We start from the raw sequence: 14,325 nt of genomic DNA, 5'->3' as shown, positions 1-14,325 counted from the left end.
AGAAAAATGCATTCCACCCTGAAAGGAGTGAAGAGGCATTCACTGGGCGCGGCGTACTTTACTTCAGTGTCGGCACACTATTCATTGAGACAAAGTTGACTGCAGGAGAAAACAGAAGTGGGATTAAAACATCAGACGGGCCAGCCGCTGCCATAGTATCAGTAATCAGAGGCTTTGCTAAAGGCTCAAAAAATCTGTCACAACAGCCTAAATGCGGTCGCGGCACTGCACAATCTGCACACGAGTGCCTTCTGACGCGCGTGTCTCGCCCGTCGGAGCGCCTAATAAATTGGAAGCATCCAAAGCGGGAGTGAGCGCCAAGCGCCAAGCGCGCTGGCGTGAATTAGGCGCCCTCACATAACGCCGCGGGCCGACGCGCCAACACCACGCCTGTCGCAAACCCGTGCAAAAGCGACTTCGCGCGCCTCTCTTCTGACACTGCGCTTTTTTTGCAGGCCTGCGAAGAGCACAGCGCCCGATTGGCTCTCTCGCCCTATCACGCTGATGCCGAAAGGCGAACAGAACAATAGGGCTTGGTTGCTGAGTGTGCGAGCGTGCAGAGAGTGTGTGCGCAGCTGGAACACTCGAAATACCCTGAAGCCATCTACACGAGCTTCTCGTACGTGACGCAGCATGCAGCGCTCGAGCCGCAATGCGGTGCATGGTGGACGCGCTTCTCTCGCAGTTTGCTGATGACAACATATCCACTACCTCAATCTTCCTGTCCCCAATTCTCCTCTCTTAAAAGGCCTTCGCACAGACCCATTTTAATAAAGGCACTCACTCACTCACTCACTCACTCACTCACTCACTCACTCACTCACTCACTCACTCACTCACTCACTCACTCACTCACTCACTCACCCACTCACTCACTCACTGTTTGAGTCGTTGTCGCCTTAAACTTGTCTGTGCTCTGTAGGTCAGCTGTCTCAGCCATAAAACATTCGGGGGAACGCGAAGCTTGGGGAACGGATTAGCACACTTAATTAACGTGGTGCAGCTTTTTTTTTTTTCCAAAATAGGCTCAAACAGAGCAATATAAATTCGAACTCGAACGCAAATGTCGTCTCCCAATCCTTTAATTCTCAAATATGTTGTATACACATTCTTGATGTCGGATAAAAAGTTGTGCATATACTCTTTCCGCATTTTGTGCTCCTAGTGAGTACAGAATGGAAAGGGAAAAGCCCAAACAAACGCAGGCAAAGCAAACGAACAGGACGAGCGCTGTCCTTTCAAAAGATTGCCGACGATTACGTTTCTTCCTAATGCGAAATTTGAGCGCAACTCAAAAGCTGCTGCAGCTTTTCGATAGATTGGTGGATGGTCTTCGGCTCGGGCGGTGCACATATCGAGATCCGCAGCCACCGATCCGTCGCTCTGATTGCTGCCGAACAGGGATGGCATTGGAGGAGGAGCGAAGAGAGCAATTAAGTTATCGGGAGGTCTCGGGAGGCAGCTCGTGGACCCATAGGAACATTGCGCGGCAAAGAGATAGCAGCGACTGACTGATGCCGCTGACGCTGCTAGCAAGTCATGTCCACGTGGCTCTGCGTTTCGGCTTGGGATGAACGCACCGTGATCCAATGATGCCGAACCGGCGCTTCGAGAGCCGGAGAATTATTTTTATTTATTTATTTATTAAGGGAAATGCGCGGTAACTGTCTCACTTGTTTTCTGTGGACACCACCATCGCCGCCACGCAGGAAGAGAGGGGGAGGGGGGTGCACGCAGCGTTGAATGGTGGCGGCAGGAGCGCGTGCAGCAATCGGAGAACACGCGCGGTCGCCGCCACGAACGGAGAGGGATGGGGCGGGAGGGTACGCGCAGCGGCGAACGTTGACGGCAGCAGCGCGCGCTGCCCCGGCTGCGGAGCTGGTTACGAGGGACAACGCCGACGGCAACGGCAACGACGACGCGAAATGCAGGAACGGGCGGCAAAGAGCTGCGCTCTAAAATAACTTTTACTGACGTGCTACAGACACAAGTAGCACGATAGTTTATGTGCGGAGCCGTTTCCGTCGTAATTACGAAAAAGTGTTGTAACAGCGCCTTTTGTATTTACGAGGCTCTGATATTTACCGCGAGAAGCCAGATAAATCCAGAGCTGACCTGTGATGAATGCGTCAAGTTAAAATTTTATTTAATCATATCTGATCTCAGTGATGCTGATACTGTGCGCGCTTCGTACAAAGTTTCCTTAGTCAAAAGCAGAAGTTCCATAGGCAACCGAGAAAGGACTGCGTTTGCGAGAGCTCAGGCAGCGACTTCAGCCAACGGAGTCCGGCACTCATGACCCGAACTCCCCCCCCCCCCCCTAACCTATAGCCCTTAACCCATAGCCTATTTTTCCAGGTAAAAGCTTATACTTGTACTACAACATTGCTAACCGACATGTTTTTCAATAACGAACATGTACCAGCGGCATCCTCGCTCTACACAGAGAAGGAAAAGCGTCCTTTCATGAAATTCCAAAATCGTGGGTGTGTCATATCGGGCATCATATAAACTAACCCACGAAGTCATTTTTAGATTCAAAACTTCATGGCTACAAAGGTGCTAACACCTTTCTTCCCTCCAGCCCCCCCCCCCCCCCCCCCCTCCCAAGAAAAATAAAAGAGGCCAAAGTTTCCCTATTTAGAAGTACGAGGTTTTGTCATGTAATATAGGAGGACCATTTGTACCGCGGCAAGAAGTTTAGCGGTCACACTTGAAGAAAAACGGTTTCTCTCAACTTGTTTGTTTCAATAAGATCATTTTCCCTTTCCTGATGTGAAACAGCTGCTGGTGAAAATATGAACAGAAGGTGCAGTGTCTGTCCTGGCTCTGTCAAACCTTTATCGTCAAAGCAGCGTACATAGAATAGAAATATTACCAAACACTTCGAAGTTGTTCATTGCAACCACCTTGAGAAAGCCGGATTGCTGCACAGTGACCGCCACAGTGTGCTGCCCGAAAAGAAATGTGGACTGCAGCCGCAGAGGCTGAACCGATCGGCGGGAACATGGTGTCCGGTCGAAGCAGATTTTCATGCGCGAAAGGACGTTAGCGTCAAAGATTACCGCAGCTTTGTTCTGCCTCCATAAATGCCGAGCAGGCAGAAATGCATGCTATCATTTTCAATAATCTAAACAGTTAAAGGTGGTTGACAGTTCTTAGGCGTTTAAATCTATGAGACCCATGCCACTGATAGCTCAATCTGGCTAAAATACTACCATAAAGAAAGTTACAATGTTGAAAAACACTAGGCAGCTCCGGTGTGCGCTCTGTGGCAAAAACGGTCATAAGGCATTGAACTCGCGTGTGAAGTGTGCACCTTCTTGGGTTTACGAGTAAAGTGGTGGCCGATTACTGAGCAAATTCATTTTGCTCAGTAATCGTAAGAAAGAATGTGCTCGAAATGGAATAAACAAAGCGGTGCTTTGTGGGAAGGTTAATGAGACACCCCTGATTCATTGCGTATATGTTAACTGTTCCGCTGGTACAAGGTGCATTTATTCACTTTTTCTCAGGCAGCTAATCCTATGTTAGAAGGCAGAAGCTGTAAAAATTTGTTTACTTTATTTCATTTCTCATGCGGAAGGACATGGCGAGAAAAGGAACGCATCGAAGGGGGCCGAGACAGTGATTGCCGTTAGGTGAACTCCTCGCTTTTTATTTCTTTTCGCTTCTGAGGCGCAAAAGCCCGAGTTCTCGCACTGGAGAGGGCGGGTGCAAAGAAGGAAATGGCCTCAGCTGCACGGTTATTGCCTCCGTCGCATTCGCAAACGTGCATGCATATAGGAGCGCGCGCCCTGGGCTGCACGTGTATATACGGACGGGTAAAAAATAATCAATGACTCGGTCTCCGGGCCATTCTCGCCAGACATAACAACAAACAGCGATCCCTCGCATTCGCGGGGCGTGTCTTTTCTCGAGAAGGGAAATGGCTCGGAAAACAGAATTCCCCGCGGAGAAGAGAAGGACTCGAGAGGATAAATTGCGAGCCAAGGGTGGAATAAACTAAGATCGGAACAGAGGATGGAGATGGAGGAAGGGGTAGAGGAGTGGTGTGGGGCAAGTTGTAGAAGGAAACCGGCGGCCAACAACAAAGATGAGGCAGAAAAAGAGGCGTCAACAAAGAAGCAAACCGACGCAGCAAGCAACAGCAGCCAGCTCGAAAGACGAAGAGGGGTGAGAGGCTGGGAAGCGGGAGGCGAGCACCACCATCAGTGGGGGCTGCATCTCAGAGGCTAACGAGCCCCGGGACGGGCGCACAATACGCGAGGGCAGGCCATCGATCTTTGCACTGGCGCGAAAGGAAACAGTGCGAAAGAAACCCGCGCAGCCGGCGGTCGATGTGTGGGCCCCCCAGTCGCGACAAAGGTCGCCGCGCGCGCCGCGCTGTGGGTCTCGGCCTCGAGGAAAATCTCAGCGGCTGTTGGTCGCTAACGCGGTGCTGCTGCGACGCAGGTGAGGCCAGCCGCGCCGATGAAACAGCGCTATCGAAGGCCACGGAGAAAGAGAAGCAGGGCGTCGACGATCCGGCCATCCCGCAGGACGATGTTCGCAGGACAACGCATTCGCGGAGGGAGTGAAAGAGGGAACCCGCCCTTAACGAGCTGTTACACAAGAGCGATTAAACCTTCTGCAGGTACAGCTCATCCAGCTTGTTCGCGGCACAGCAGTCAAGCGCGCACCCTCGACCTGGGACTCGAGACCGTTTAAACCAGGCCGCGATGACACGCTCCCGTGTATAATGACCCTTGTCAAACCGCGGTCGCTGCCAGATGGCTTGTTTACGAGCGGCGTTTAAAATACGGGCAAAGAAAATCCTTACGTGAACGCAGCATGCTTCCTATTTTTCTGTTTATCTTCCGCTTGTATATACACACCCGAGGTGGTTTTTCCGGAAAGGCGAAAAGAGCAATACTGATCCCACGAAAAGAGCTTGAATAGCAGCCTCAGAAATTCGTTTTCGCTCCTGCTACAAGAAACAAAAATTATTCACAGATGAGTTCCCAAGTTAATTGTCTCGAGCTGCTCAAGCGCATTTGCGCGCATTAACTTTGAATGTGCGTCTCGAAAGCAAGATACAGCATGCATAATTAATACAAACCGGAAATTTCGACTTCGAAAAGGAAAAAAAAAAGCTCGATGGCAAGACAAGAAACAATAACTTCATGCAGTGTTTCCTATGCGCAGGAATATGACTTGGCGCGAGGAACTGAGGAAGGCAGCAATGAAATACAGCTTGAGCAGATGCGTCAGCTTTAACTTATGTAGCCTCAGGCTCGAAGCATATGGTGGCTTTTTTTTTTTTTTATCTCCTCTCTCCACACCGCGGTCACTGCTCTTGCTGGCGCTCCCACTGTGCAACATTTTTCGTAATAAACGTGGACGTCGAAACTCTCGCCTCGAATGCAACGCAGGCCCGATTTCCGCCCGGGACCACAATTCCAGACACGCGATCAGATTCCACGGGACCAAAGCAACTCGATGCAAAGCATATAGCAAAAAATGGGGGAATGGGCGTTTAGCCCTCGCTTTCAACATGTAAAGGCAAGGAATACTACGTATCGAAAGAATGACGAGAGCTTGTACCAGTGGGCTGCGAATGACAGTCCAAACTGCTAGGTACATTCATCGTCGCCTAATGTTGCAAGCTCGAGCAGAATTAGCCACGTTACGGATTTTTACCGTATATTCCTATTAACTGCAGTCTAGCACCTCCTAACGCAATCAAACTCGATATACCGAAGTGCGATAAATCAGATATTGTATTAAGTCGAACTAATATACAAAATTCAGCGTTTCGAAAGAGGTAAGAACAATTGGCAATAGCGAATAACAACTCCATGTATTCATAATTTATCTGCATCTTATGTTTGTATCGATATCGTACGAGAATTAAGTGCTTGTGAAAAGAATAAAGAGAAACATGGATAACACATCGGTCAACTGGTGTCAACCGGGTCACTGTTGCTGTCAGTTACAGATACAAGAAGGAGAACGGAGAAAAATAAGAAGCGAAGGAAGGACAACATGCAGCACCGCTAAAATTCCAGTATGGAAATCGTTTTGTCTTTTTTTTTTCTTTATCTCAAATAACTACATTTTCTCGTAGAATTGACAAAAGATAACAATCAACCCAAGTTCATATTTCTAGGACGCTTTTTTAATGAGAGGCAACTGTGCGTTTTTGTAAGATACTGTTATGCAAGTGTTGATGGGAATGGCCTAAGCCTTCGATATGCAGTGAAAAATTACTTTTAATGTTCTTCTTGAGCTCGTCCTTCTTGAGCTCGTTCTTCTTGTTCTTCTGGTTTTAATGTTCTTCTTGAGCATAGAAAACCAATGAGCTGCGTTTTTGAGAATTATTGTGAAGCAAATGTGCAATATTGTAAGCTACTTTTACAAGCATGCTGACAGAAATGGTCTAAGCTATCGATGTACACAAACATTTTGCTTCTTCTGTTTTTCTTGTGTTCACAATGAGTATTTAAATCTGCCATAAAAAACAAATGAAGCGCGTTTTTGAAAACATCATGACCACTTATCGCAAATAGCTGTCGCTTTAATATATAGCAAACTACTAGCCTGTCGAGGGAGGATGTGCGTATATATTGCTTCTTGAGGCGCAGTTAAACAATATATAGAAAAATTGCATTGTAGAATTGTTTTGCAGGATTTGTCCGACATTTCTGGGTACAATGTCAGGTAACCAAAATGACCTAGTACAGACGCCAAGAACTCCCTATCCAGGAAACTAACTACTGCCGACGTCACTGATGATGAAAACTAGTCGTATGTGTAGTTTTAAAGTTAACTAATATCCTAAAGATTAACAGCAAAGTAACGTCGATACACATGCATCACTGGCGTCGCTAAGCCTCTAACCCAAGCGCAATTTACAGAAACTGGGAGACGAGAAGAACGCAGCAGAACCGGCGGTCGACGTCAGTTGCGTGAACAGCACAGGTCTCCTCCCATAGATGCGGCTTCCGTTCTACTACCTTGCGTGTGCTTGTGAAGTCATCTCGCACGCAGACTGCGTTGCTTTCTCCCCTTGCAAATCCAATGAACACTTTCAAAATAAATGCCGTTTTGAGCTCTTCACTATTCTTTCTGGGTACTTTTTTAAGACTACTGAGGCTGAGGTGCCTGCTTTCCGGGGCCTATTTTCGTTAGTGAGACCTAGAGGCACAGTGGTCCCCAGGGAAGTTACAATTAATTGCTCCATCGTGTCATCACTGGCGGCTGCTAGTGGTCTCCTCATACTCTCGGTCGGCTTTGAGCCACTAGTCAGATTTGGCCTGTGCTGCTACAAGCTCATTATGTTGCGGAATAGTGGTTAATTATGCCACAGCGGGCATCACTAATGAACCCCGGAAGCCCACTACGACAGAAAAGTTTATGATTTCTTGTCTAAAGCTTCTTTGATTAATATGTGAGTGTGCGTTGGATGTTAGCATTGCAAAGGAGCCGGCTGCCCCTACGATTATCGTGGAGGAACCTTTGGTGGGAGGATGGAGGGGGGGGGGGGAGTATTTGAATGTTGGCGAAGGTTCCTGCTCAATTCATAAAGTACTAGCTTGAATTCTAAGTCCAAGTCCTCAACTTCCTGCTTACTCTAGCAACTTCAGGAAATGAACGACGTATTTATGCGCAGAAGAACGGACATGCTAATCTGGCTTGCTTCCATATATGCCAGACTTCACAGTTATATGACAGTTAAGTCAAAGCCATAACTTCAGCAAAAAATTCAAAAGTAAGCGTCTCGTACGTAAGGACGGTTTGCCATGGGCCTTCGGATGCTCATCGTAAGAATGTAGAATTGCCCGCCAATCATGCACAGTTGTAACGCCCGAACCGTTCCAAGATCTAGGCGCCTGCTTTACTCTCACCAGTTGCAGTTTCCATTTAAGTGTGGCAAATTGTTAGGGAGGTGGCAGCCGCGAAGCGCGGGTCTTTCAAGACCGCTAACACGCCCACAAAGTCACACCCATTAATTTTGGACAAATTCTGGGAAACAGTCCTTGAAAGCATTTTTTTTTACATATTTTATAGCTACACTATAACAATTAATGATCCTCAAATTTTCCCTCGGCTGCTAGGCTTGAAGCTTTTTTTGCAATTTATTTTTAAAAAGCACAGTCCACTGGCTTTCTGCATCGAAGTTTCAATTACTTGTCGTGAGCGCAGTACAAACTTCATAAGCAAAATTTTGCTACGCGTCGGAAGCTTCGACCATTTCTATCGATATATTTACAAAGATTACCATCGAGTATTCCACAGTTGCCTCACGATCGTTTTTAAAAAAACATTGCCCATTGGTTTTCTCTCGCTGTGAGCGCTGGACATATTTTCAAAAGTCGATTTTCCAACCAATGCACCGACGTGTGCATAATAGCACCTTGTAATATTGTCACGCACTTCCCGTGGTTCCGTATTGGAGGAAGATGAGGTTTGGCGGGACAAGCAGAAGAGGAAGAGGAAGCTGGGTCTGTCCGCTCTGGTGGTCGTGGTATTTTCGGGTGCAGCTAGGTCTAGTTTGAACGACGCCCTGCAGCAGCTGAAGTGGCTTCCGGCACGACGGATCCCGAGGAGCGCCGGCGGCGTATCGGGAGACTGCAAGCGGTCCGTGACCGGTCTCGGAAGTTTGCCAGCAAGGTCAGAGCGCAAGTGGCGGAAAGGAAACGTGTGGAGCTGCAGGCCATGTCAAGAAATGATGAGGTGGAGCTGAAGAGGGACGAGAATGCACCACCTATTTACCACCACGCCAAAGAAGCTCGGAGCCAGTCACCACGCCCTGTTGGTGATCCAGCCTTGCCGCTCGGGCGGTTGAACGACTCTCCGCACAGCAGCCGTGGGGTGAGCGGCAAGGACAGACTTCGGCAGTTCTGCCGCTGGATCTTGCAGAGCCCCACGTCCCCGCTGTCTTCTCCGCGAGGCCAGAAGAGCCCTCAGGTGGCCGTATTGGAATGCACCACACCGAAGCTCGGGGGCCATGCTGATGTATATCACTCTCCTGAGGTGCATGCGTCTCGTCCTCCAGTACAGCATCAGCAGGCGTCAGGCATCGCCAGACTAACCGGTCATGCTTCTCCTAACCGGTCATTGCAATGCCAGTACTTAAACGCCTGCAACACCAATGACCGGTCAACACCTGACCAGCCAGCCATGTTTCACGCAGGCCATGCCTCTCCTAAGGCGACTGCTACAGTGGCGGAAAGGAAACATGTGGAGCTGCAGGCCATGTCAAGAAATGATGAGGTGAAGAGGGACGAGAATGCACCACCTATGGACCACCACGCCAAAGAAGCTCGGAGCCAGTCACCACGCCTTGTTGGTGCTTCAGCCTTGCCGTTCTGGCGGCTGAACAACTCTCCGCACAGCAGTCGTGGGGTGAGCGGTAATGACAGACTTCGGCAGTTCTGCCGCCGGGTCTTGCAGAGCCCCACGTCCCCGCTGTCTTCTCCGCGAGGCCAGAAGAGCCCTCAGGTGGCCGTAGTGGACTGCACCAAACCGAAGCTTGGGGGCCATGCTGATGCATATTACTCTCCTCAGGTGCTTGCGTCTCGTCCTCCATTACAGCATGAGCAGGCGTCGGGCATCGCCAGACTAACCGGTCATGCTTCTCCTAACCAGCCATTGCAATGCCAGTACTTAAACGCCTTCAACACCAATGACCGGTCAACACCTGACCAGCCAGCCATGTTCTCCGCAGGTCATGCCTCTCCTAAGTCGACTGGTACAGTGGCGGAAAGGAAACGTGTGGAGCTGCAGGCCATGTCAAGAAATGACGAAGTGAAGAGGGACGAGAATGCATCACCTATGAACCACCACGCCAAAGAAGCTCGGAGCCTGTCACCACGCCCTGTTGGTGCTTCAGCCTTGCCGTTCTGGCGGCTGAACAACTCTTCGGACAGCAGCCGTGGGGTGAGCGGCAAAGAGAAACTTCGGCAGTTCTGCCGCCGGGTCTTGCAGAGCCCCACGTCCCCGCTGTCTTCTCCGCGAGGCCAGAAGAGCCCTCAGGTGGCCGTAGTGGACTGCACCAAACTGAAGCTCGGGGGCCATGCTGATGCATATGACTCTCCTGAGGTGCTTGCGTCTCGTCCTCCAGTACAGCATCAGCAGCCGTCGGGCATCGCCAGACTAACCGGCCATGCCTCTCCTAACCGGCCTTTGCATCGCCAGCGCTTAAACACCTACAACACCGATGACCGGTCAACACCTGAACAGCCAGCCATGTTTTACGCAGGTCATGCCTCTCCTAAGGCGACTGCTACACCCGACCAGCCATTTCAACACCATCCAGCATCCCCAGGGCGACTGGTGGAGGCAGGCCGTACCAAGCCGGGAGGGACTACAGAGTAATGCATTCTACACCAAATGCGTCTCCAGGGCAGCCAGCCCTATGACTGCGGGAAGTGCGTGACAACATCTCACAGTTGCCTCATATTTAAAAGATGTCTTAGAAACGTAGACTTCGCGAACGCGCATGAATTTAGGAACAGATAACAGCAGTCAACAAGCTCACATGCGCACGACAGTAGAAACAGACACCCGCGACATTCGCGAAGCGACACTACTGCATTTTCAATTCACTCTGGTATTGTTTGTTATCGCGGAGGAGCATCGCACCTTCAGAAATCAAGAAAAAATACCTCTTCCGCTTCTTTTGCCGCCTTCTGCGACTCCGTGACGAATACAGGAATGCAATTTAGCCCGTCGATTTCCGGCAGCCCATAGAAGAACAAGATAGGCTGCTTTCGCTCGAGAGAGAGAAAAAAAAAGAGAATTTTATACATAAAGCCTCAAGGCCAATGACCCCTGATGTCTGTGTTCGCGTGTGACTCTTCTACCTTCTATTATTATTTTTTTGTTGTTGTTGTTGTTCTGCATGCGGCCGCTCGCTACTGCCATCATGGTCCCCGTGCCTGCCTGAATGACGCGCTCGGTAGCTACAATGCGCATCCAACCGCAAGCATTCTTCTTTTGTGTTCGCGTCCCCGCCTACGCACAAGCAGACACGCGCACGCACACATCACAGGAAATAATACCGGCTTGTTGCCAGGAATTTCGAGTGACTGCTGCTGTAGAACGCTTATCATCGCTAGCGGATCCTGTGCACTCGCTCTTTCGCATTGCCCTTGTGTGTCCCCGTCTATATCTATAAGGATATGAATCTTTTATTCTCTTAAGCTTTTTTTTGTACGCCATGGTCGGAGGGTGTGCATCGCGTATGAAGGCCGCTTTACGAAGACAAGCTTAGCAGGCGGATGCAGCAGACATGGGCCCTTCGCAATGCGACAATTGGACGAGCAGTAACAGAGACGTAGTCAGAGGGGAAAACAAAAGGCTACATGCGCCGCAGTGGCTTCCCCAGCACAGGCGCCGACTTCGAGAGGGATTTGCGCGCCGGTCTCGCCAACTTCTCTGCGGCACTGACGCCCGAGGCGATCCGGCGAAGAATGCCAGTTAAAGGGACAGGCTCAGAAAGGTCACTGTCGCATGCAGACAAAGGCGCCGCTGTCCTTAGGCTGATCATAGGGGCGCTGCAGGCAGCACCGATCCCTTGTCTCAGTGTGCCAGGCAGCGCGCCGTCATTCGCAGTACAAGCGCGCCGGACGAGGCCTTTTGTGTGTAGGTGCGGTCACTCCGGGTTGCTCTGTGCGCGAGAACTGCAGTCGCGCGAAACGACGGTCTCCATTAATTAGACCGGCAGAGCGGGTATAATTTGGCTCGTCGTCCCCTGAGGTCTTTGACTCTCCGGTAGAAGCCCCCCTTTTAGCGCGTGCGGTGAGCGGTGTCCCGGACAAACACGGAATTTCGGGTTTCCGAACGAGACACCCAATGCGGCGCGTGCACTTTTGTGATTGGGGCCCAGAGTACACACGGCGTTTCCGCCCGCTACAGCTGCTGAAAGAAGAGGGCACCCGCGCGTGCGGTTGCGACCTAGGAGAAGGCTCCGCTCGCGAGCGCGGGGGCTCTATGTTCCCCTGTGACGCAGGGAGATTTAATGAAGTTCGCTACGAATGGCCTTAGCTTATACCAACAATGATCGGCAACTACACGCACATGTTTAATGTTGTTACGTTCTAATGGGATTCGCATTCGAACAGGAACTTGTTAATTTGCATATAAATTCGAACAGAATAGATTTTTTTTTAACCCGAACTGAGAGTGAAAACATGCTTAGTGGAAAGGAAATGATCCTGAGTATAACGCGAAATATGAGTGCCATCCCTGTTTTTTTTTTTTCCTTGTATAGCTTGGAAAGACCTTTGTATTGACCATTGTATATTTACGAGTTCCTGTGTTCCTACGTATTGGGACCACTACTGCGAAAGCGACGAATAGGCAGGAAATAATAATAACTGATAACAGTTAGCGGTGTATACGCATTGTAATCTCAAATAGACCACTCTTACCGGAAGCTCTGCTTTCTTAAGCTACAAAAAAAACATTAAAAAAAAAACGAAGTACAGGCGTCGCTACCACCGGCCGGTTTCGCAAGTACAATGCGTGCGTCACGCTTATTTTTTTTTCTTTCTTTTTTTTCGGGCGGGGTGCATTGTCCTATACGTCCTGTTTTCAGTTTGTTGCCTCTTATAGCCAATTTACTTCAGAAGCAGCAAGCAATTCTAGTTCCGAAAATGGCATATATTTCGACCATGTGAGCCTTTGTTTTTTAATTATGACTATAATATATTTGAATCAGAAGATATAGGAGCGAAAATAGATATAGATATAGATATATAGGAAGATATAGGTATAGGAGAATATAGATATAGGAAGATATAGGGCTATGGAACGAAAAATGGTAGGGGTAACATTAAGAGATAGGAAGCGTGCAGAGTGGGTCAGAGAAATAACTCAGGTTACCGACATTCTAGTGGAAATTAAGAAGAAAAAATGGACATGGGCAGGACATGTAATGCGAAGAGAGGATAACCGATGGTCGCTGAGGGTAACAAACTGGATTCCAAGGGAAGGAAAGCGTAGCAGGGGGCGGCAGAAACTTAGGTGGGCGGATGAGATCAAGAAGTTCGCAGGGGTCAAGTGGATGCAGCTAGCACAGAACCGGGTTAAGTGGAGAAATATGGGAGAAGCCTTCGCCCTGCAGTGGGTATAGTCAGGCTGATGATGATGATGATGATATAGGAGCGTAGCAGGTCATTGTGTCTTGCTCTGCGCGCAAAGAGGAAACGCTTTAAGAGGAAACCTTGCCTTAATAGAATTAATCAGATCTATAAAAAATCCGAGATCGTTCTCTCAGCCCCCGCCCTCCTCTTGCTACCGGTCACAAGGAGTTTCAAAGATGCCAGCAGCAGCTACTTTGAATGATTGCGACACCGTTTCTCCTTTCACGAAGCATATTCCCTCGTTTGGACTGAGTCCATCAATACTGAAGCAGGAAATGGCGAGGTTACCATTTTTTAAGTCCAAAAAGAAGAAATTAAATATTTTCTTTTATTTCGACCTCCACTTCTTGCACCAGCCGCACAGATTCATCAAAAAGATTTGTATTCATGTACATATGACCAGCGGCCGCTGTGTGCGCTGTCGCCGAGATGGTAATATCAACGTTTTCTTTTAGCCCATGGAGGCCGTCTGTGCAGCGCTTTTTTCGTTAATTTAAGGTTACGCCCTTCGTACTATGCAATGCGTCTGTAACCTTTGAAAGACCACGAGTACGCTTTTTAAATCTTTTTTTGTGGTTTGAGGTGGCGGATTTGTACGCACGATTTTGGCGGCGCTGCAATCTCAATTCGCCCTTATTTTTGCCGTTCTGAGCTTAGCTGGAGTCGCCTACATTGCCTCACGAGACTCCTTCACAAACACGTATCGTTCAAGTAGACGTCTGGCTGCTACTCTGATTTCCGAGACCTAAAATTTCTTCTGGCATCGGAACCTAATTTGTGCCGTTTCTGCCCTTTTTATCAACGAAGTTAACACCGACATCCGCGATGTCGAAGTTGGCGCTTCGCTCATGCAGCAGTACAATGTGGCAATGTTTTTACCGTTGTTATCGACCATGATTTCACTCGCTCTGTTGGCTCGTGAATCTCTGTAACCATTTCGGCCTCCGCGACCGATAAGCTTTGAGCCTACAAGAGCTCCATTTCAACGTGACGTAGAAAAGCGGTCGTCAATAAGCTACTGCGGACTGCCTTTCGCGGCTACCTCGCCCTTATTACACCATCTCCTTATTTTCACCGATCCCAACTGAACAACGCAATAACACGGAGTTGTCGCCATTCACCGCCGCATTTTGGTCACCTACGGACCCGTTTTTGCCTTCGAAGCGGTTTACTTAACAAGATGAATTTCCCG

The 14,325-nt window shown here is 49.2% G+C and overlaps 1 protein-coding gene across 2 annotated transcripts in view; it reads right to left on the bottom strand.

Moving 5' to 3' along the window:
• The window catches only part of LOC146204742 (uncharacterized), a 170,441-nt gene that overhangs the window by 5,945 nt on the left and 150,171 nt on the right, over positions 1–14,325 (bottom strand). Inside the window, exon 1 of one of the 2 annotated variants that reach the window (XM_084589453.1) lies at positions 4,823–4,917. The exons of the other annotated variant lie outside the window; for it this stretch is intronic. The gene's annotated coding sequence lies outside the window, so the exon portion shown is untranslated. Of the gene's footprint in view, positions 1–4,822; positions 4,918–14,325 lie in introns of those variants that run through there. 2 annotated transcript variants of the gene reach the window in all.

The sequence above is a fragment of the Amblyomma maculatum genome, chromosome 1 (assembly GCF_055883805.1).
Source record: "Amblyomma maculatum isolate TAMU_Amacu chromosome 1, ASM5588380v1, whole genome shotgun sequence".
Taxonomy (NCBI): Eukaryota; Metazoa; Arthropoda; class Arachnida; order Ixodida; family Ixodidae; genus Amblyomma; species Amblyomma maculatum.
The sequence above is the reverse complement of the archived record's forward strand: the minus strand, read 5'-3'. Positions and strand labels throughout refer to the sequence as shown.